Source organism: Argiope bruennichi, chromosome 10 (genome assembly GCF_947563725.1).
Source record: "Argiope bruennichi chromosome 10, qqArgBrue1.1, whole genome shotgun sequence".
NCBI lineage: Eukaryota > Metazoa > Arthropoda > Arachnida > Araneae > Araneidae > Argiope > Argiope bruennichi.
This window is the reverse complement of record NC_079160.1, coordinates 58634848-58660624: the sequence shown is the minus strand read 5'-3', so window position 1 is coordinate 58660624 and position 25777 is coordinate 58634848. Positions and strand designations below refer to the sequence as shown.

General features: G+C 28.9%; 1 long non-coding RNA gene across 1 annotated transcript; it reads left to right on the top strand.

The window, feature by feature from the left end:
• The first annotated feature begins 7610 nt into the window (after positions 1-7610).
• LOC129989042 (uncharacterized) lies at positions 7611-21390 on the top strand. Its single transcript, XR_008785724.1, has 3 exons — positions 7611-7732; positions 9286-9377; positions 20744-21390. It is a non-coding gene; the product is annotated as an uncharacterized LOC129989042 (long non-coding RNA).
• The last annotated feature ends 4387 nt before the right edge of the window (positions 21391-25777 follow it).

Here is a 25777-nt window from a genome sequence, read left to right as displayed (position 1 = left end):
ATGAGAGAAGGATAATTGTATTTCAATTTTATAGCACAAGGCCTAGATCTGACCAGGCTTTGGAACATTTTTAATATAGGAAATAAACTATGGAATCATAAGGATGGAGATTGTTGGTGCTTTATGACATAACCTCCAAATTTGTCCACACTTTGCCAAATACTATAACAAGAAGCTTAACGATCATGATCACAAGAGTATCTTTTTCAGTATTATAAGGATTATAATAATATGCCATCCTTTTCTCAGGATACAAAAGAAATACTGGAGAAAAATCTGTCTTTCTGTGGCTAATATACTTGTGAGTTGACTTTCCCCTCATCAAACTATTACACCACTCTAACTCCAAAGTTTTCACTGTGACCCAATGATAAGATTTCTACGGTGGGATTGGAGAGATTCGGATTGGATATCCAATTCTACTAAAGGCCCGCCACACATTAAATCTACCATCGGGGGTCAAACATCTTCACACTGATGTAGCTTGAAGTTTGTAAGAGTTGGCAGTTTAGGTGCTGGCATCCGATTTGTGTTGAAAATTGAGAAGTCTATTCTAAAATAACCTATGTTTTGCTTAGAAACTGGACAATAATAAAATTGAACTAAAGCAGAGGATTTGACCTTTGACGAGAAATGTAATATGCACAAACTCCAAATATACAGGAAGTTTTCATCTAACAATAAGTCTACTAGAGATCACCAAGCCATAGCAGCTTCATACTGAGTGAAAAAAATCTACCATTATAATAGAAATGAAAATAATTTTTAAATAATTTAATTAGAAAAATTATTAATTAAATTAAAATAATTTAATTAGAAATTTATAAAATTAAAATAATTTAATTAAATTTATAAAATTAAAAAAAATTTAATTAAAAATTTATAAAATTAAAATTTTAATTAGAAATTTATAAAATTAAAATTTTAATTAGAAATTTTTAAAAAAATTAATCAAATTAATTCTTAATTATTGTAGTTAATTAGTGCCTTTTCTTTATGATAGATAGAATTAATTATATTAAAAAAATTATTTTTCGTAACTATTGAATTATAAAATTATATAATTGCAAATATTTCTTAATGAATCGATTATTTTTTATTCATTAGTCTCTATTTCAATGAAAATTTTTCAAACAAAATTTAAATCGGAGTAGCGCCAAAGAACATTGAAATATTGATATAACATTATACTGTTTACAATATTCATTATTTTTTTTATTGAAAGTAGTATAAATGATTTTGAAGTAAAAATGTTTTTTTCTACAACATTTCTATAAACTATGATTATGTAGTAAAATTTATAAAATTTATAACTCCAAAATAATCCCCGGAACTAACTGACAATAATCTGTATAAATCTGACAATATTGTCCATTTTTTTCTTTCAAACGCAAATAATAATAAATGATGGAACTTAAACCACTTTCAATACTAAGAGTCTTCTGAAAGCAACTACCACTCACAATAAGAGAGACGATGGTTGCTTTGTTCAACGGACAGGATCGGGTTTTCCCTCATCCGTCCTTAAGACCAAATTGCTGGATTTATGATGATCGCTACGGCTCTTTAATATCAGATGAAGCTCAGCGCATCACGACCCATGAAAGGGTTCCAATGCTATTATGTTGTTGCAATATTCGATTAGGAATTCAGGGGCGTGTTTCATTTGGTGGAAATTCCAAAACTTTTATTAAGACTGAGATACTTCACAGACGGGTTTTGAAGAAGAAGTTGTTTACTTTTTCGTATATGAATTATTACTATCGTCAAAAAACCTGACCTCGAGATTATCATCCCCGTTTCAGACTTCCATGAATTTAATAATACTATTTTAGGAATGAAGTTTTCTGGTAGATCCGTTTGTTTGTTCGTTACAAGAGAATTTAATACATCTAATAAAAAAATTTTAATAAATGCAATTTTATTAGCATTAGTAAAAAAAGTAAACAAATTCAAAAACATTACAATAAGTTTTTATTTTTATTTTAATGAATTTTTTTTTCTTTTTTAAACTTTTAATTTCTATATATCGAATAATATGGAATAGAAATTCAATGAATTTCATACATTAACTGTTAAATCAGTTTTGAAATTATTAAAATAGTATATTATTTTCTATAGCAAATGATTGTATACAATTTGTAACTTAGTCCCGTCAGTAAGTGTATGAAAATTCAATGATAAAATTTCCATTTAATAATCATGAAATGATTCAAGTGGACAAAAGTATACAGTATACAAGTGTGTACAAAATCGCATGAGCCTGATATATGAAATTTAGCTTCCACATCAAAATTACAGATTTCTTTTAAATGTTAGCTGAAATCTTTCAGCAAGAAGTCTGTTAATTCGTGAACATCTAAACATATTCTCACAAAAAATACAACAAGCTAAAGGATGAAATTTGCATATTTTTTTTATGTGAAGGCTCTAACTTGAATTGATTCTTTGATTTTGATTATAGAAAAACTATACATCAGAATCAAAGTTAGAACTAAATCTGTTAAGAGAGAAATGCATTGCTCCAAAATACTTTAAGCCTTCACACATCAAAAAATCAAACGGATTATTTCCACTGGTTAGTTTTAGTTTTTCATCATTTAAAGTTGTATTAGTAATTTATGCATAAAAAATTTATGGTTTTTGTAATGTTAACAAATATGATACAATCCGATTAGCTAAAAATTAATGCTTATTTTTAAAATTTTCTCGTATACGAATTATAACCATAGAAAATTTTTTTAACCTTAAAAAATCCGAGTCTGACATCGGATTTATCTCCACCTCTTAGATTTCCTCGAATAAAATAAACTTTTATTATAATTACATATGGTTATGTGTTTGTGTTTATGTGAACCTAAAAAGGCATCACTGTAGAGGGATGAAATTTAGCATGTATTTACACCACTGATATTTATACTTTAAGTTAGATTCGTCAATAAGAAGAAGTAATTTTTTTTTGAAAAAGTAATCAGTTTTTTCTGTCTTTCATGAAAAACACACACATACAAAAAGGAAGTAGTCTTATTGGCATTTTTTATATGGTTTTAGAAAGCATTCAAGTGTAATGGACTGCTTTTATACCATTAACACTCTAAGTATTAAGATAATTAAATTCTTAGAATAGTTAAAATCTTTCTAATATTGGTTTCCACTCGAATGATTATAAGAATTGTGATTTCCTTTGTTTAATTGACTTGTAATACATTTTGTAGATGCTATTAATTTTAATTTTGAAGATTTTCATTTGATATTAAAAAATCGATAAATGCAGTTTTAAAAACATTTCATATAGAACATTTAATTTTTTAACTAACTTTCTTTAAAAAATTTTAATGTCAATTTCAATCCTGAATCTCAATAAAAATAAACTATTTTTGGTGATTTTCGTGAAAATTGAGAAAAAAATTTATTTGAATTATTTAGATTTATGTATGCCAGTTAATTATATTATATTATATTATATAGATTTATATGCACAAGATAATTATATTATTTATATTTATGTATACAAGAGAATTTAGTGGATTCTCGGAATGTCAAAATTTAGATAATTGGCTATATAAAGGTATTTTATATTTGATATTGTTTCACATAATTTTAAATTTGAGTAAAAAAAATGTGAATTACGTGCAAAACCAGATGTTACATTAAAAACATGGAATGAAGTGCTGAAAAAAAATATATTCGTTGTTTAATTTTTTTATTATTGATTTTATTTATTGTTCAATTTATTCAGTTATTTAAATCATAGTTTGAATTTTTTTATAACACTGAAGTTTTTACAATTTATTCCTTTGTAACATTTAATGATTCTGAAATTTTAATTGATCGTTTTTCACGATAAGATTCCCAGACTTCCTTGTTCCGAATGTTTATTTTTGAAAAATATTTGCGAGATTTGTTTTTCGAATGGTAATTTTTGGATTAAATTCTACAAACAGTTGAATCATACCACCATTTTATTCACTAAAACTATTCATGGCTGCGCATTATTTAAACACAAAAAACTTTTTCACAAAGGCATTCGGGCTATCATAACTCCACCTGTGAAATGATTGATTGGCTACATTATTCAAAAGAAGCTAGTTCTTACTACTGAGAGTGTCCTTCTTCATCAGCTAAAGTGGTTATTATAGTTCCTTCATGCGAATAATTAACTTTCTGCTTAAAAAAGATCCTATTTACAATGGAATGCGACCTTGAGATAACGATTTATTAGTTACTGTTTCAACAATTATTTTAATTAGAAATAAAATTTTGAAGAAATATGATTAAGTTAAACACTGTGAGTCAACTCAATTTTCTAATATTTTTCGCCTGGAAATAAAAGTAGCTGAAATGAAACAAAATAATTGAAGGGAGATAATTATGAATAATTTTAGATTTAAAATCCTCCTATGATTTGAAAAGAGTTACAAAACGGGTTTATACAAATAATGAATCTTTGGTACCTTAGACATCAGTAGTTGAGCAAGTTAACATGGAAACGTTTAAAACTCTTTATAGAACAAACCGTTGGACATACAGCTATGAAATTTGGCGTGTAATTACCTCTTGAGTAGTAGGTGTTTCTAAGGAATGTATTTTTTTTTCAAATTTTATTGGATTTAATTAAATACTTATTTTTATTTACTTAGTTCGCATTTAATAGAATTAATTTACATTTTTAAAACTTTTCTTTCAATAAGTTAAAAGCCATTATTGAACTAAACGAAGGCTTTATTTAAAATTCCACTTTAAAATTCAAAAATAACTTTTTATTCATGATAATTACTTTTTTTTATTATTTTCTTAATTTTTATAAATTTTTTTAAAGTATATTAAGGTTATTTTATATTAAGGTTATTTTACGAACACATTTTCCAGCATTTAGTCATAGGAGTTATATTCAATAATATTAATTACTGTTTCTTTTCTATTGTATTCCAGATTGTTTATTTTTAGTTTCAAAGGTATACAAAGTTCTTTTATTAATTTACCATTTTCTTTCCACGATTTGATGTCTGTGGGAGATATGTATAGTTTTTCCCTTTCAGTATGTTCAATATATTCATTAGTGCCCTCCCCCCCCCCGCCCTCGACTAGGCATAGACAACTATTTAAAAGCCCCTCACTGAAAGGGGAAGTGCGGGTAGATCGACTTAAAAATATTATCAATCTAGTGTCATCAAATAAATACATTTTTACCAACTTTTTTTTGTAAAGTATTAGAACTAGAATGCATGAAAACGTGAATTATTAAAATCATTATTTAAAGAATAATGAATTAATTTTTATATTACTATATTTAAATAAATAAATGCTAAAACTTCCACGCTTACTTTCTTATTTCAAAAGCTATTAAATGCAGGTGGGTGGACTAAGATTTAATATCTTGAACAAAATTACTCAAATAAATAAAAAGGAACATTTACTGCCAATATCATGTAAAATTAATCAAAATTTTTCTTTCTGCACGTGTTTCACTTTTTTTTTATTAGATGCTCAATTTTTATTTTAGAAGCGGCATTGCAAGTGTTTCTTTTTATTTTTGCCTTTAAAATGAACTTATTTTCTTCCTGACAATATATTGGAACATTAATTATTCATTAATAGGTTATGTTATATTTTACTAAATGAGTAAGGTAAAATAATATTTTTGGTGTCCATTAGTTGGTAATTTATATGTTATTCATAATTTTCTTTTGTTAATTAAATGTTTACATTTGCGAGGAAGTCGTTAATTAATGATTATGGTTAATTTTTCAGGAATTTTATTATTTTAATTACTTTTTCAGGGTACCCGTATTAAAAAATAAATAAAAATATAGATTTTCACAAAGATACAAATATAAAAACAATAAACAATTAGCTCACTAATTAGATAAAATAATATGTTGAAATATAAACTAAATTGGCAAGTTACTAAAAGAGATACCTCTTAATGTACTTTGCACACTGCTGTAAAATGCCTAAACCCACTACTGTTCATAAATTGGTTTTATCCACTTTTCCTCCCAAAATGTCTAGGAGGATTTATATATCTCTTCCCTCTTTTCCCGTATTACGCCACAGCGAATTATGGGAATGTGGGCTCATGGAAGTTTGTGGAGATCAGAGGTTTGAGAATTTCATTGGAGAAAAATTTGTGAAGGAGAAAATTTTGTTTTATTGTGAAAAATTTCTTAAAGTACAAAGTTGTTCCAAAAAAATCACGATTTTTTATTGATAAATATTAATATTACGATTTTTCTGAGATGATATATTTCGATTTAAAAAATTCACATTGACAATCTCGTGCGTCTTTCTCAAAAGTAAGACAATAAAAAAGAAAAAGGCTTTTATTTTCATATGCTGAAAAATATTAAAGTCGATGAAAATTCAATACAACTTTCATGAAACGTTTCATCCGGATTTACTATACTCAAACATTTTTTTAATCGATTTCATTTCAGATTCATACAAAAAAGGATTAAAAAAAGGAGATTCGAACCTCTGAAATGTTTATGCGTTATGATAATATTTCAGATTCGATTAATTTATCTTTACTTTTGAAAACATTATTCCTAATTACGTTATTTCATTCGTTACATATTTATATCTGAAAGCTGTGCCTTTTGTATTTTTAAATTAGAATTGCTATTAACACTTTGCTGTCGTATGTCTCGTAAAAATTTCTTCGCTTGACGCCGGCAGTTTTTGAGGTCATCGGGAGATTATAAATCGTCAAGTTTTACTAATACATTGCGTACGAAGCCACTGTGGTGTCACCGGCTGTTGAGCGATACTTTACGTACGACATTTCTGTGATGTCGCCGGACGGCATAGTGTTAATATGGATATTCATTTTTACGTCGATTTAAATTTTAAAAGATTTTTTTAAGACTAACCATAGATTTAAGTAAAAGTTTACGTAGATTTGATACATATAATCAAAAGTTGAAATATTTTTAATGCCATTAATGCGTACATTATATATAAATATCCAGTAACAGAAATTTTCTATTACTTATATTTGATATTCTTAAGAAAAATCTGAAAATTCACCTTTGAATACTTAGCTGTCACTAAACAGAATAAGCATTACCAATAATTAGACTATTCCATTACTTAATTTTGAGTTCGTACTCAAAAAAGTCGAAAATTTCCTAAACTAATGACTGGTTAACGCCAGCATGTGCTGATTCTAACAGATGCTCCGCACTCATCACGCATGTAAAACAAATAACTATTAATCATTTTCTTTTTTAAAAAACCTCATTTCCTCGGGCCAGTTGCTCAACCGAATGTTTTCGCTGAAAGCTTGACACAAAATAAATTCCTGTCTGTAATTCTCATTGTCTGTGAAACAGATACTTCTCTTATCCGTCTTCATCTCGTTCTTACTGAAGCATCCCAAAACACCTTGACGCATCACAGACGACCCTTTCGAACAATGGAAGTGGAGGCAACCTCCGAATGTTCAGTAAGCGTTTTTCATAGCAACTCGCAAATCATTTTTCAAAAAGTAGTCGCAAAAATTATTCAATTTTGACAGCCATTTCCCTTAAACGGACCCAAAACTGTCCAAGAGACCTTCACACAGCTTGGAGGATTTCAGGGTTACGCTTCATTGACAATAGCCCTTTCGACAAACAGCTGTGCCAAAATATTCGTTGTCGTGCCTTAGAACTCAGCTGTGTTTTGTGTTCAGGATTAAAGTTCCGATGCAGGGTTGTAAACCGATCCTTAACATGAATATGGCTCTCAGGTACAAATGTTTTTAACCGATGGAATTGTTATAGCTTGTGTATGTTCTCATCACGCTTGTGCTATAATCATGATTTAAGCCAATATTGTTTGAGATCATGAACTTTTCAAAGAATTTCTAATTAGCGAAGCCAACAATCGGCTTATTGATTTCGAATGAGAAAAAGAATAGCTTAACGCTTTTATAGCAAGTATTAAATGGCGGAAGCTCAAAGCTTTAATGATTATGATGCAATTTTATTACCATGGCATGTGTTCTTAAACTCATTAAAATGATAGTTTCGAAGAAATAAATTATTTCTTACGTTATCTCCTTTTATATAATCTATAAGCATTGTTCTTGAATTGGCTGTCTTCATTGTGATTTTAATATATGATGTATTCACGTTTAAAAAGTTTTTATGAGCTTAAGACAAAATGATTCATAACATTATTATGCATATATTTGATGTCGTTGCCGAATGCCAGATAAGAGATAATAATTTTTGTTATCTTAAATTGATAAGGCATGTACCCTCCATTGATTAAAAGATTGTTAAGATTACTGAGATTTAACAAATATTAGATCTCAGATTATTACTATAGATTATTGGTTATTATTACGGATTAAGTGAGATTTAATACGTGTTAGATACTGCTGAAAATATTCGTTAGCATCTTTATTATGCGTAAATTTTCCACATTAAATAATTTAAAGGAGTAAAATTTCCTTTTGATCTTTTCAGTTTTTCATTATGAAAAACAGCAACAATTTTCTTTTTAAACCTAAAGTAGATTCGAATCTTAACTTCGAAACATCATAGTATAGTAATATTTTAGACTTAGCCATCATTCTTTATTTTAAAATTTGCCTTCTAATTATGTAGAATCGTTAATGCGCATTCAAGAAATTATATTTAATACCATCGCCACGTGTAGGAGTTTAAGTACATAAACTAAAAATGAAAAATATTTCTCTAAAATGTATTTAAAAACATTTTTAAAGACTTTTTAAGTTTAAAGAAAAAAATAGTAAGGAAAAATATTACTATAATTTGACTTTAAAAGTGCTGTAAAAATTGTTTTTGTATAACATTTTGCTCCGAAATCATTGAGAGAAATCTTTAAAATTTTAATGAATTTTTACTAGCAAATATAATTAAAACTTTGAAAATTCCTTTCTAAAAGGCCAAGAAATAATTATGAGTAGAATTTTGTACTCTAGTTCCAATAAACCGTCTAATCCTTTTCTTGGATGGATTTTTTTCTAGGAGGCAATTAATACATAGTATGTTAGCGTATTAACATATTATCATGTTAATATTAATAAAAGGAGAGAGAAGCACGACTAAAAATTATCTTTATAATATCAATGACTTATGTAATAAAGATTTTATTACTTATTGTTTCTTGAAAAAGCGATTCCTATATTTAAAACCAGATTTTTATATGCTTATTTTTCTTTCTTAAATGGTAGGCTTAATTAATTTTTTTTTTTTTTTTTTTTTATAATTTTAAAAGTGTAAAAAACGAAGTTTCAATAATACTGGATTACAGAATATAATATATTTCCAGCAACTTCTTGAAGAAAGCAACTGAAATGGGAACAAATTGTGTCGCAAGATGAACAAGTAATATCACTTGGGCCTGTGAATCTAAGATAGACTGTAAGTATATCTCATTCACACTTCATGAAACACCACATTTCTCTTGATGTTGCGTTACGTTTCCTGCTTATTTGTTTCTGATTTCATAATAACTTCTATTGTCTCTCATGCATACATTAATTCTACCCTTCAATAAGATATTTTATACAGTGAAATTGCCGTCAAAATTATTGCTAAATATTTTGGTTTATTACAGAAACTGTCAAAATTGCATTTTAATTAATTTTTCTCTTAATGGTATTTGGTTTTCTATTTAATGTGCTCAAATATGGGTATAATACAAATTGCGACTTCACCACTAATAGCACCACTAATATGAATAATTTCAACATGCGTTATGAATTGTGACCCTTTAGTATGAGCGAAAGGTCTAAGAAATGAACATGCAGTCAAACTTCTGAAATTAAAACATTATTAATGATTAACTGATCATCAAAATTTTTAACTCTTTAAATGTTTCCTGTCTGTGTTATGTGAATATCTGATATTAAAATAATAAATTTAACTTGAAAGTTCTAACCCATGTTTGCTAAACTTGCCAACCTCAAAAGCATTGTTCTCTGCTGTTCTTTCTTGGAATCGGATTTCGAACTCGAGCTGAAGTCCCGAAACCGAGACCTTAACAGCAACATGCCATGATAGCTCTGTAGATCTTTATGGAATATTGGACCAAATCTGTCAAAGTATAGGTTCTCTATATATTATTGAAAATGGTCATTATACATTGCAGCAATATATTCATTGATTGAAATTTAGTACATGTTACTCATATCAAAAATTAAGATCTGTATCAGATTTGACTCAATCAATCAACGGTATTAAATTTTTTTCCAAAATCCATACTATATGCATTTCCCTACAAGTCAAATTTAAAGACTAAAGAGCCACATTATGAGAATATATAAACAAATGAAAAGCCGGAACATCGTACCGTTGAATAGAGAAATAAAAGAAGAAATGCTTTCAGATTTAATCGATGTTTTATCTATTATATAAATATGAATTAGATCAGAGTCTTATCTGTATTTTTACAAAAAATATTGTAATAATACGCAAGAATGAATAGAATTGATAATAGAAAATTGTTCAACGAGGAGAATTTCACACACAAAGCTGATCAAAATTTTATCTGATGCAATCTTATTTTCCTCATCAATTTTCATTGTTCAATACAATTTGAACCATTTAGCTTCTGAAGTTAGAATTTATTCTACGAATTCTAGCATCTGAAGATATATTCAATTCTTAAAAAATAATAGCCAGTAGCCCTAATCACTTAGTTAATATTTCATTTATTCCAATATTTTAAAACAAAATTCATTACTAACCTTGAATAACTATTACGAAAGTCTTACCTAATTAATGGATTGACGTTTCAGAGGAATTCAATTCAAGTGAAACGTTGATTTAAGCAAATTCTATTTATTTATTCTTTTGCTTTCTGAGAGTTACCTTGAAAATTGATTTTGACCACTAGTTAATTGAAATAAAATAATAAAGATTTATTTCGTAAGAAAGTGAATGATGGCAACAATCCAATGTGACGGATAGGAGCATCCCATTTGAAGGTTAATATTCATTTCCTATATTAGTATTTAATTAATCTATACTTATAATAAAGCTCAATGTGTGTGTGTGTGTGTGTGTGTGTGTTGGCGCTCTACAGGCCAGGTCATTTGACATACAGCTATCAAATTTGGTACATGTATACCTTAGAGGTCGGGAATGTGCACCTGGGGTCCCGTTTTTTGAAATTTTAATTAGAATTTTAATTATTAATTAAAAACTAACTTTCCCGCCAAAAGAATCTTCCATTTTCCCCACCGCCAACTTTTCCGCCAAAAAAATCTTCCATTATCCCCAGCGCCAAACGAGAAAGGCTTCCGTTGTTTTTTTCTCCCAACAGTAATGAGGCTAGGGTTAAAATTTTTCGGCGGATTATTTCAATCGGTTCTGCTTATTTTCTTAATGTTTGATGCATTTAAAATTAAACATTGTTAATGAATCAATCTTTCAGATTCATTCTGAAGTACTTTTGAATTAAAATAAAACAGAATAAAGGAAATTAAAAATTTCTAATCCGCATAGCGTTACCCCAACTGGCGTAGAAAAAATCACGTATTTGCGTTACGTAACTGGCGTTGAAAATTCACGCATGCGCATTCTGTTCTGATTGTTGCCATGACAACATGTATATGCTTATAGTTTTAAGTACAACGTTTTTTAAGTAGTTTTTTTAAAACCTGTTTTCAACCGTTTATTTTAAACGATTCGTTTTATTTTCTTAGTGTTTGATGCATTTAAATTTAAACATTGTTAATGAATCGATCTGCTCATAATGAATCTAAGAAAATTTTGTTGACCAACTCTTGAGATATTACATAAATTTAAAAAAATATTCTTTAGTGCCCATAAAATTTAAACGCTGAGCGACTCTATTTTCAGTAATCAGATTATAAAAAAATGCTTTGTTTCAGTAAAAAATATTATTATATTAATTGAAGATAAATTCTTTCCACTTTAAAGCATAAATTCTACGGGTGCTAACAGAAAATGAGAGAGATACATATTACGTTATGACTGAAGGCCTTTATAATATTATGAATGAATTATATGATAATCAAAATTTGAAGTTTTAAAATATTTTGATGAAGAAGCTATTAAAGTAGAAATTGCATAAAATATTTAATTATTAAAATTTTAACGAACATTAAGATTGGCGAACCGGCTGGTCGCCAAAGGCGGCTAGTCATAAATAAATCATTTTCATTGGTAAACTAAAATTATTTTTTATATCATATGATTAGTAAAAGGAAATAACATTGAAAATAAAATTTATATATATATATATATATATATGTGAAAAGATAAACATTATAGAAATCAATATTATTTCCTATATGATATATGATATTGTTTCAGATACATGGGCGGTAATCTTCATAAAAATCATGTGGTTACAATTAGACATCTGATCCATCTTCAATTAGCTGAGTATTATGGTTTATTTTGTATTGTCGTTGGTTACTAGAATAAAAAAAAATATACATTTAAATTTCTTTCCTTTAGCTAATTGGATTCAAAATTTTAGAGTTATTGTGTTAATGACAGATAATTAAACATCAGGAAGAATTTGTCTGAAATTTGATGCAGTATCGGCAATTTAGTTGATAAAATACACTGAAAATATAATTGATCCCGTTCATGTTCTCGAAGGAGCATGGAATCAAAATTTACCGAGACAAATTTTGTTCAATTTTGATAGATATCTACAAATTTGAGGCAATGACCGTTTCCTAAATTTCATTAGAGAAGCCAAAAATGTTTTTTTTTTAACTCAAGAGAGATCTGAATTAAGAGAGATTGAATTCCTTGACGTTTACAATATTTTTTTATTTGTGTAGGAGTAATATATATATTTCAGAAAATCTATGGTTTCGATGTTCATTGGTGACAACAAAGAATTCTGCGTGTTTAGATGGGATCGTGAAATATTTTGCCAATTCTTTGGAGTGGAAATATTTAGTCACTCCAATATTTAAGATGAATACTCAAACATTTAAAGATGAATTCTATAACAGAATTAAAGATGAATTCTTTTTAACCGTGTTATAAACGGGTAAGTAGCTGGCTTGGTAAAATGCAATTAAAAGGTACAGTAAAAGGCAATTTTTTTTAAAAAAAATAATAAAATTCTTTCTCGATAGCTGCAAAAATTGTCAAAAGGAATTATTATTATTAGAAGCATTTTCAGTACATTTTCCTCCAGTTTCTGATTTTACATCAAAAAGTATTATTATCTTTTTTCTGTGAATAAGACATAGTTTTTAAATCATCGCTTATCGCTTACAAAAGGTCATTTATAAGAAATTCCGTTTGATTGAAATTTAGTATTCAACATTGTTTCCTATCATCCACTAAAATCATATCGCCAATATCAGAAAACTTTGGCGATTTCATTACCGATATGAAATAGTATTAGTACTGTAATGGAATTTTAAAGATATTTTCCGCTGTGAGCAACGACATATTATAAACTCAAAGTAGAACCCCTTTAATTGGTAAAAATAAAAATTTGCATTTTTTTTTTACCACGATACCATTATAAATGCCAAATATAAATATAAACAAATAAACGAATTTATTTCCTTGAATGAATGATCAAAAGTTAAAATCATTATCAATCCATTTCTGGTTTTATAAACCAAACCTTGCAAGACTAGACATATAGAATTCGTCAAGATTTTCTGTTTTGAGATGATATCATAAATAATAAGAGGTCAGACCATTACTTCTGCTTAAATCTCCTATAAAAAATAATGCAAGTAATTTATATAACGACTATCGCGTGCGTAAAGTGAATCCTCCGTTAGAAGAAATGTGGTCAAACATGGTCATAGAATTTTCAATAACTCATTTAATGCAACGAAAATTCCCCGGCGAATTATTACATTTTAACGAGATGCATTCCTCTCTCATGGCTATCAACTGATTCGAAATAGTCGTGTGTCTTCTACATTCTTTTTTTTTTCTTTTAATTTTTCCCTCCTGGTTCACTAAGGCGGCCTTGGAACAACCTTGGGGTTTTTCCCTAAGAGGTTGGGGACCCTTGCCATGCAGGTGAAAGTAAAGCTTTAGTGAAATAATCATCTGCGTGATGATGTCCGCTTGTTAAAAAACAAAATAAAAAAAATCTCTTAATGTACTCTGTTTGGAACTGGTATTTTTAAAGGATGATGATAGACAACATAACAAAGTTGCAATTTTGCCCATCCACGGCTAGAATTGTCATAAAACATAATTATCTTGCATTGGCTGTCTCATAAAGAAAAGTGCCAACACAGATGTCGTAAAGATAATTTGACAGTGGAAACTCTTCCGTCTGATTCGGCATTGTTTAACTGTTGCCTTCTAAATTCATTTGTAGTAAGATATATCATCGTGCTTCCTGCAGTCAAATTTGGAACCAGTTTATTTGAACAGGCGATAAAATTTTTACGAGATTAAGGAGAAGAAAGGCCTTTAATGAAGACAAGACGCTTTTTCTTTGGCCTAATTCTCTTGAATTTGAGTTTTTTCATACTTATTAGGATGGAATATTGCAATTGATTTTTTTTCACTAACTCCTTTAAAGTATTAGACTTCAAATTTTGCACAGTTCCAGTTCTTCACGACAAAATATTTTATTATTTAAAAAAATTATTTGCCATTAAGAATGAATTTAAAAAATGATTTTATAAACGACTGATCTTGATTTATTGTATCTAATCCATTATATTTATCACTTTTCCTGATCAGATGGCTTCCTGTGATTAATAGGACTCAAAATTTCAATTAAATATTTTGAATAACTTGGCCTTAATGACTTCCTCAGCAACATATTTCAAATTTCGATTTTTAACGGAATATAACTTATTATTTTAAAAGCCTGACAATCCTAATTATATTCGATATTTTTATATGTCCAATTATTCCAAAGGAAAATATAGCCGTGTTTAAAACTGTATGTATTATGCGATTTTTTTTTTATCATTGCTTAATTCTGACATTAAACCTTAATTTTAACTACAACAAAATTTCAAAAATTTTACTAAAAGCATGACTTATACTGAAACATAAAATATAAAAATAATCATTATCTTGATGATTAACAGCAGAAAATAAGCAAGGATGAAATAATAGTAGTGACAATGAACAGCAAGTTGCTATAGTTCCATTTCAACAATGAAATACAGTATTGTCAAGTATAACCAAAATATTTTTAAAAATGATTAAAAAGAAAAAAAATATGTAATAAGAAGTGGATATTGTTGGAAATATAATTTTTTGAAATTTACACACACACACACACACGAGAGAGAGAGAGAGAGAGAGAGAGAGAAAATACAGAGAATCACAAAAAATATGTGGAAAACTACTCCATTATTAGTCGAATTATTATTAGTGTATTACTAGTGGACTCCATTATTAGGAAATTGTAAAGACATAAGGAGCTATAAGCAATATTAAAACCGAATAAAATAATAATGAGCAACATAAAAGAGAAAATTCTTAATCATTCATTAAAAATTAAAAAAGATATATAAATGTGATTTATATTCCAATTTGCTTAGAGTAATTTCATTAACATTTCATACTTTCATGATTGTTTTGATGTCTATACTTTTGATAATTATCTTACCTTAATAAAAGTATAATTTTAAAAGCTTTTATTTTATTTTATCTCATGTTTTTCCTTAATAATTCTTCATGGGGTTCACAGAAGTCAGAGAATCAATCAATCTTATTAAGAATTACAAAGCCGTTCAATATCAGATAATTAAGATGCTTGAAGAGTTCCGAAACTAATTTGGAAATATATGTAGATTTTTTTTTGTCTACCAAATAAATATTCATTCTGTTAGCTTTTATTTCAACTTCTTTTCTTTAATCCATCGATTCCAGTGAAAGTCGAGAAAAAGTAAACAGGAGGATTTGAACCAATTATCTTTTTGTTTTAAAAAGAACAATTACCTGAAAATCAGAGATATTAAGCATTTTAAAAGGAAAAAGAATGGGGATGCATTTTGTTTGTAATAGTTAAGCAAAACTATTTATGTAGATAAAACTATTTAAATAGGATTATTTTAACCACATGAACAAAAAAAAAAAGGAGGATTATACAATTTAAAAGTATTTCGATTATTATCTTCATTATTTATTGCTTCTCGTTTAAAGAACACAGACGTTTAAAATGAAATTTCACAGCTATTTTCTTTACTTTTTCCAATTTTGTATCGATATAATGCTGTCTTCTAGTTCGAACAAATTGCACAGATTTAACCTTTAATGAGGTCATATGCAGCGTAGCAATTAACATTATTCCTATGCGCCAAATGCGTCATGTTAAATTTTGACTTCAGTACGTCTCTTGCAAGAGGATAACGGACTCAACTTTACATGACAACTTAATTATTATTATAAACCTGTATTCTTATTTGCCTATGCAAATAGTATCATAGCAATTATAAATATTTTTTAACGGAAGCTGACTGGATGCAGATCAATGACCCCTGATATCTTTAGCTACAAATTTTAAGGTTACCAAACGACAAACTTGGAAACCTTTTGGGGACAATGCGGCTTAGGCAGTAAAAATAAAGATTTCGGAAAATGAAAGAGTTATGGCAATATATTTATTAGTAACAAGGATCCTTGATTCTTCTGGAATGTTCCATATCCTGTCAGAAAACATGTATAAAAGCAAGAAGCTGATGCCAGTCAGTTACTGCATTCAGAGCGCTGTTTGGTGTTAAGGTTGTTTATTAACTATTGCCGTTTGCCTGTTTGTTGATGATTTCTGCAAGTGCGGTCTTTATGTATGCTTTTCTTGTGTTTTATTATCTTTTTTAATGTTTTATTGTGAAATAAAATATCGCTATCTGTTATCAGACTTATTGGATGTTTTGCACCTAATTTGGACGGATTTCCATAACATTAAATTTATTTCTAATTTGAAAAGGCAATTCTACTTCTCAAACTTTCACGTCATGTTATCTAACAGTATCCAGTAGAACAACGTCCAATCAGATTTAGATGCCATACACAGTAACATTTCGTCATAGGACTATGGCTTGACTTCATACAAAGTAATATGAGTTTTCGGTAGTAATCTCATCGCTATGCATGCATCATAATTAAATGCATAGTAAAAATTTAATTATGGAATCGTGTGCACATTTTGCTGGAGGGAACAGACGTGGAAACGCTGGAGGAATTAGACGACAGATGTAGTTAAGATTACCATATAACAATAGCATTATTTAAATTTCCATTTTCCAATCATTACATCAAATCTCTATACCATGTCATCATTATATCGAAAACATTTATGTAACTTACGGTCATAAAACAGTAAGATAATTGAAAGTTTGATGGTTTACTGAAACACAGCTGTTAGTTAAGAACCTTCATTATTTCTTCGAGATGATAGTTTGGCATCTGATTAAAATTCGAAGTTGCGAGATATAGGTTAAATTCGATGAACGTCTTGATAAACTAACATAATGGGTTGATGGAGATATTTCGAGATCATTGGCATTGAAATGACCTAGCACTCCCTGTTAAACTGGTATTGTGTAAGTAAGTTTTCAAAAACTGTATCCTTTGTCCTCATAGATTTTTAACTTCGCTTCATGACTTCGGAATATGCAAATGTTATTTGTTTAAAAGGTGATGACAATCTTCAATTACATGCTTTGAGTAAAACAATGCTTCATAATTATTTAATTCTTACTAATAGGTGTGGTTTGTTTGAAATAATGCTTTCTTTAGTTTATGATACACCATTTGTTCATTACTGGCAATAAAAACTATAAAGGGTATAGAAAGCTTCGAGCGATCGAATCGCATATGGTCCTTTACTTTTAAGATTGCAGAAAGAGTTGCATGGAATTTTACAACTTTCATTCTAATTTTTGAGTTCTTCTCGTTACACAGAAAATAGATAAATCATATTTAAAGCTTAAATATATTCAAACATGCTAATTTCTTTTATGAGAATATGTGCATATTCAAGCCAAAGTGTAATGATACTCACCATAATTTTTGTCCTATAGTCTTATGGTCAGCTAGATCATTGGAAATATTGGTTGTGCTTACTTTCAATTAAATCTTTTAAACATAAATTCTTGTTATCACTTAAAGTAGTATATACCTATGAGAGAAATTATTATGAACCATCCACCTTTAGCGGCCATCTAGATAGCAGGAAATATTGGTTGTGTTTGCTTTCAATTAAATCTGTTGAACATAAATTCTTGTTCATGGTTTTAACAAGAGACATTTTAAACTTGAAACTATCTATGGCATTAAAACCATGTTATTTTAATAATCTTTCACCTGCTTTGTTCATTGTATACATGAAACATCCATATAGAGCCAAGTTTCATAATATCGAACATCTAATAAAAACGTAAATTTCTGGTTCAGCTATCTTCTGATTTTCGCGTTACTGTAATGTGAGATATGTTGTACATGTAATATATACAGATATTAAACAGAATCCTTCTTCTTCAGCTTTAAAAAATGAAGCAAATAACGCAGCAAAATATTTGATGAAATAATGAAGACGGTTTGAATTTCTGGCAACAATCAAATCAATTGTTCAAATTTGTGGGGAAAAAATATTTTTATAAATTTCCTAAATTCAAGAAACATTTACCCGATAACTAAATTGGAATCATAAGGGATACAATTTTTTTAGACTTTAAAAAGCTTTTAAAATCAGTTTTATATGATAATACTTTCGGAAAGAAAATCAATTTTTTAAATTTTTAATTTATTACACTTTTAATTAAACTATCAAAACAATATCGCTTTGATATGCGCATTTCCAACCTCCAAATTTCAACGGTGTCAAATGTGGTGTCTCTAGATCACACAGCTTGGTCTGTAGAGAGCCAATACATACACACTTATTCATCTTTATCATAAGAGAGATGAGGCGGAATTTCGTAAATGTGTGGCATCAGTTTAGGCTGAATAGTCCCATGAATCTCTGTAGTCAGATCGCTGCAAATACTACCACAGTCTGTTACTAAATGGCTATGAAAGGCCCATACACCATAGGAGAAGTTTAGTTATATTAACGTCCCGTTGTAAAGCAACACTAAGGCTATTTAAGGACGGACATCGTAATTTTGAACCGCGGTCAGATGACGAGGACGACACCTGAACTGGTACCCTCTCTCAACACCACACCAGCGGGAGGACGTTTGGCCTGACGGATTTAGCGTGTAGCAGACCCCCTTACACGACGATTCTTCGGTGGAAGCGGGTCTCAAACCTGAAACCTAATGCCTCACAAACCGAGACCTTACCACCAGGCCACCGCGGCCCCCACCATAGGAGAAATAACTTTACAGAAGCCATGCAAGAGTGTCTAGCTCCCAAAATTAGAGAAAAAATTTTTGTGCCACTTAATGATATATTTTTGATATTTACATGCATTGACAAACATAGCAAAGCCTAATCTAAGCAAATGGGATAAACGTTTATTATTTTTTAAATTAATGAAACATTTAAATTGCTCAAAAAACAGTCTATAGTAATATCCCTTAATTTAATTTTCAACCATCAGTAATCCATTAACGTAATTAATAATATATTCAAAGTTATCCAAATATATATTCGCACGATACATTTAGTAGAAAGACTAGATTCGAAACAAAAATCTGTATTTTGCAATTATTGTTCGTCATTCCATGCAAGGCATTCGTGGTCTTATATAAGGTTCAAAATTTTATGCAGCTGAGGTAGGGGGGGGGGAGATAAAACCTTTCTTTATTGAAGAATACACGAGAAATGTTCGGTGAAGCATTCCCGCTGGTTCCTCTTTGAACTATTCTCCTACCTCTATTTTTTTTTTAAAATTTATCTTATTTTCATTCGTGTTTTTCGACTATATCTTTATAATTTTTAAACTAGTAATTTAGCGAAACTAAAGATAAATTTAAATCAACCATTCGAACTGAAATGAAGGCAAGGAAAATGAAACAGAAGTTCGATGATAGTAGAGATTTCAGGCATAAGGGACTGCGCCAAAACTTAAGGAATTGAAGAATTGGTAAAATAAATGAAAATGTCTTCTACAATAAAACTGGTACCTTTTCAATGATACCAAATGAATTTCTATGCAATTTTCTTTTTCAATTTTATCATTTTTTTCAAAATTTAATAATTATTGAATAGTTGCAAACGATTTTTAACGAAATTTTTAGCATTGATATAACAAATGCTACTAAATTATGATGAAAATTAGCTATCGATTGGATCTAAAAAATATCAGGTTCAACTGATATTTAAAAAGTTTCAGATGATAAAAAAATGTTTATAATATTTATATAAACTTAGTTTTACATTAAAAATATTATACGTGAAAGGGTTTTAATCCTGAGCAACACCAGGAAATTAACCAGTAGTTAAATATATGACTCGATTCAATATTGTTATGAAGGGAAGACATTCAAGGAACAAATGACAGTTTCAATTGATGTATAAGCGTTTTATTCTGGTGGCCCCAGTTGATCACATAAAAATCTTTTAATAGTAAAATCGACCCCGTTTAATACTATTTAGTTTCGTCACTATTCCAGATAGGGAATTATGGACTCTTGAAAGGATTAAATATCAAATTTATTTTCAAAAATATCAGTTTTCCGGTCTAATTTGAGCCAAGGGTAGGAGCAAACACTAAGAACCAAAACCAGTTTACGATTTAACAATAACTAAGCCAAACCACTTCCTTAGTTTGTTTTTACTAAAAAAGTACTTTTTTTTTGTTTGAAACTGCATTTACCTTCAAAATTGTCATTTTTTTTTTTCAGTATAGAAAATATTCCCAGTCGTGATCCACCCAAAAAAGTGATTCACTTTGGCTCTTCGCTTTATCTCTCGACCCTGAAAAAAACAAAGGAAATTCAACACTGTTTTCCACAGGAGTGGTCAATCCTCCCTGGGCGTGTGCTCTGATTCCTCAACCCTTCCCTAGCAAACGATTTGCACCTGAAGCATCGGGTATTTCCAAGCGAAATCTTCAAGGACGGTCGTTGGAAGGATTGCCTAGAATTCGATCGCCGAAGTTTGTCGTTCCAAGTAATGCCCCTGAGACAACTTTACGGCCTTTGCTATGTTTAAAACAGGTGGTTCGAGCGAAAGAAGGTTGAAACTTTTCTTTAAATGATGGATGACATTTGAATCCATCATGGAAGTATGCATTGGATTGTAAAAGTATGGTTTGGAATTGGTTTTATTCTTTTTCCGGGATTTTACGTTTATCTGAAAGCGTCATTCCAGTGTCATTGATGATGATCGATGGCCTTTTGGAGATATAAGATGATTAAATTATTTGTTTTGATGTGTTTAGCTAGTTAAGTGATTAAATTATATGCTATTCGTTGATTTGAATAAGGAAGAAAGTGAAGTAATTTTGTACCTCATTTACGAATAATAATTGAAGCCACATTTTAATATAAAGTAGCTATCGGCTACCTTGGATTGTAAAATTTCAGATAGAAGGAATTTCAACTTCATTGTTACGAACTATTGAATCACTTAGCTATGCAAAAGTGAAAAAAATTTCCAGGTTGCACAACAGATCGTTTATAATGGAAAAATTAATATTAAAACAAATCGAAATTATTATTCATTCATTTGCTTTTTTTTGTGCGAAATATGGAAAGTATTATAAACATGAAAATTTTTTATTTCTATACTTGGAGAATTCCCATTTAGAAATTATTTTAATTTGAAGTTTTTTCGTAAGAAAATTTCATCACATTCTGTATTTGAAAAAATGGCATCAAACGCTGTAAAATAGCATTAAAACGTCTGTAAATATAAAAATCAATATAACATCCAAAAATAAATAGGTCTTAGAAACAAAATTCTAACAGTTTTATAAAGAAACCTATTCAAAAGTTTAGAATATGAAATTAAAAACTTCATAATTTCTTAAAAAATCGATTTTTTTCAATGTAGTCACCTATTTTAACAATGTGTAATTAAACATTAGCATGCATATAAATAACCAGATTTATTCAAATTTTACTAAGAGTTGATTAGATAATTAATAAAACGTAATATTTTGATTTGTCTGCCATCTTGACTTAATCTTTTTCGAAATAACTCATTTAAACATTTTTTTTCTCTCATGTCGAATATTTGCAATTTTAGAATACAATACAAAAAGAAGTTTTACAAATAAAAAATTACAAACCTAAAAGAAATTTAGTCCATTCTTCAAAATTAGCCGCAAACATTGCCAGAAGTCGAACCATTCGTTCATGTAATAGAAAACAAAGGCCATGAATTACATTTGAAAACTAATTATGATCCAATGAGCAGTTGAATTTGCACGACAAACAGATGTTTGATAAGTTTATAAAGATGTGAGATAAAATAGCTACCACAGAGTGAGAACATCTTACACCAAAATTCCAAATGAAAAGTATTTCAAAGTCAAACGAAAATCATCGGAAAATTCATAGAAAACAACAACAATCGAAATGTACAAATTTTCGAAGCTATAGATTATACTGGGGAATGTATTACAGTTACGACGCAAGGAAAATATATTAACTTTTAATGAAATTTTACGAGAAAAGGACATCACTGATTCATGAGACGAAATTGTAAAATTTCGATGAACTAATCAACAATGAAATAATTCTATTTTTATTTTGTATCAAACTTTTATTTTAATATGCTTTATTTCATATATATAATATGAAATACACCTCCTTTCCAAACTACCGAATCACACCAACGTTAAAGAGTTTGGCCCGTAGCATTATATTTAGCGCGCACAAGGTCCACAGATCTTTTTTAGAATAGGGTTTCGAATCCAGAAGTCTCCGACTCTGACCTCCACTAGGCCCACCAAGACCTTATAATTTGTAAAGCTTTCTCTTTAGTATGGCATTTTAAGATGGATGTCACAATTTTAAAAAAATTAATTACATTCTTTTGTATTTAATATTCGCCTGCTCTTTCTGTCTTCTGGTTGCATCTTTTTTTCTGTGAAACAGAACTAGCCGAAAGGCAGATTCTTACATACGGCAAGGAATAATAAATGTTAACTTGCAATGTAATTTTTTAAGAAAAGAAATTCATTGTCTTGAGATAAAATTGTAAGATTTTAAGAAACCATCGACATCAAAATAACTCCATTCAATCAAAACTTTTTTCTCCCCAAATATTTATTATGAGAACAACACGCGGTTATCTAAATATTTAGACCGAATAATTACAGCCAATTGAGGAACGGAATGGAGGAGGTTGTGTCAGTTACATAGTCATATGCCGGAGATCATGGTAATTATATAATTTTCTTTTCAGTATTAGAATACTACTTTTAAATAACTATATTTCCGTCGTGTTACTTGGAAATAATGGCACAAATATAGCAAATTATATAGCAAAGATATTTACTTTATAAAAGGCGTCGTGTCACATTTTATTTAGCGACAGAAATTGCTACTTTGTAAAAATTTCTTGAGCGACATGGTGTCTTTTGTCTCCTGTATATTTATATATGATATAGTACTATAATTTTGCAAATGCATGGCCGAAAAGAAGAAACTTTGAAATTTTAACTTCAATTTATTTGACCACGGAAGATGCAATTTATACAGGAAAGAATCGACGATACATTATCTTTTTTACATCGTGATCTAAGAGGAAAGTGATTAAAAGTTTTCCTTCCAGTGAGTTTTACTATGAGATTTTGATAGCGATTTCTTTGCCATGAATCGACTTCTCCTGGCAAGAGAATTTTGGGGATATTTGAAAGGTATATGCAAGTGTTAGGGATTTTTAACCCTCTGATCAGAGTGAGAAAATGCATAATCATCAATTTTATAGCGTGTGTGTTAAAAATAATTAAAAAAAAAGTAGGAATTGGATCAGGAAATAAGAGAACATTTTTGAATGAAGTTAATATGGGCTAAATTGGGATAAAAATTAGGAAATTAATTAAGACTTAGATTAGATTTTAAAATATCACTGCATTTATAATGACAAGTGAAGTCCACTGAATAGTTAAGACCTTTTCTGTTTTTTAGTCTATTGTTTTTAACAAACAATAGACTGATTCCGTCCAAATTTTGATAGAAATCATCTGCATTTGCTTAACGGCACATATTAACTTTTTCTCGACAAACTCATTATGATTTTTAGTCTTTGTACCCTCGTATAGAATAACATAATTCCAAAAATTTTCGATTTGAATTAGGTAAGATTAATCTCTAAAATGTGGCGATTCATCCAAAGCTTAAAGTCGGTTTCTTTGACTATTGCAATGATTTTTAGATATATATATATATTTTAAAACTTGCTTTATGGTTGTGAGGATGAAATTTATTGATTAATTTTCACTCATATTTTGATAAGTTAAGAATTTTGAAACTTATACTCTCATGTATGTTTGATGACAATACACTATTTTAATAATTTCAAAATTAAATTAATGAAATAATTTAGTTTAATTTTAATTCCAAATGATTGTGCCTCGAGTTTATATAAGAAAAATGATTAATTGAAAATTTCATATTATTTATAACAATGATTTAAAGTTAAAACTTAAAAACATTAAAATTAAAAATATTCTATTTTTTCAAAATACTTATAAAAATGTTTTAAAAATTGTTCTATTAAATGCAATTTTTGTATATTTCATATTCAAGAAAGCAAAATAAATTAATAAGTTTTTGGAAAAAATTTCTGGTATAAATATTTTCTTTTAATTTTGAATTTAACGCAGAAACATCGTAAGGAAGAAAAGTTGTGGCATAATCGAGATACCAGAAATGGCGGAATTTTTACATTTGAATTCAATGGTAAGTTACCTCTATATCATAAGTTAAATTGCTGCCAACCATAGTGAGAAATTTGCTGTAGCATTGAACTCAAGGAAACATTATTTCACACTGTCACTTATTCGCGTGCCTCCTGCTTTCTATTTCAGTATTCACGAAATCATTGTTGAATGAAAAAAAAATCCCGCTTTCACCGAATGCCATCATAATCTTCCATCATCAAATCAGGCGAATGATGCGACCTCTTAAATTTCCTTCAATTCCAAAAGAATAGGAATCGTGATTTGTACGAATTCCAGAAAAAAAAAAGAGAATTTTTATATCTTTATTTTGTAAAGAGCATAGAAATTCTTTTATTACGTTTGAATTATTTTACAATAAAAGGTTACTTTCAATGATGCCATGATGATTCGAATTTTAAAGTATAAAGAATATTTTGTTTTTTCGTGTTCTGAAAAGTGTTTTGATGAAGGTTAAAATGCGAAATGGCGTCAAAGGGAAGATGATATAGAAATTTTAAGAATAGGATTCTATGGTCAAACATGCCTGTAAGTTACTGCTGTTCCCCGATTTAAATTAATGAAATTTTGACAATGAGAAAACTAGTGCGATGTATAAAAATAAATTTTTAATATAATTCGAATTCGCAAAATGTACGTTAAGATCTTCATTTCACTTAACAGTGTTGCAGCTCTAAGAGCATAATTTAAAGAATGATAGAATTATTTACAAGCTTTTGGTTCACAGAACTTATAGATAGAATGTGTAACAGATTTTTACTCACTTTTCGATGAACTTAAGTTCTAAAATTTGTGCTATATACTACGTGTGTATCCGCTGACAGAGTAACAATATTTCAACTAGTTGATTAATTTTGATTTCATATCTAGTAGAGATGTCTGGTAGTATATTTAGAAAAATTAAATTTAATATCCTATAATTTTTATAACAGTTTCTGAAATACATAAGGCTAAACGGTGAAAGAAAGGAGTGTCGAGACCTGTGTTTTATACTTTAAAAAATCATGAAGAGATGCGCATCTTC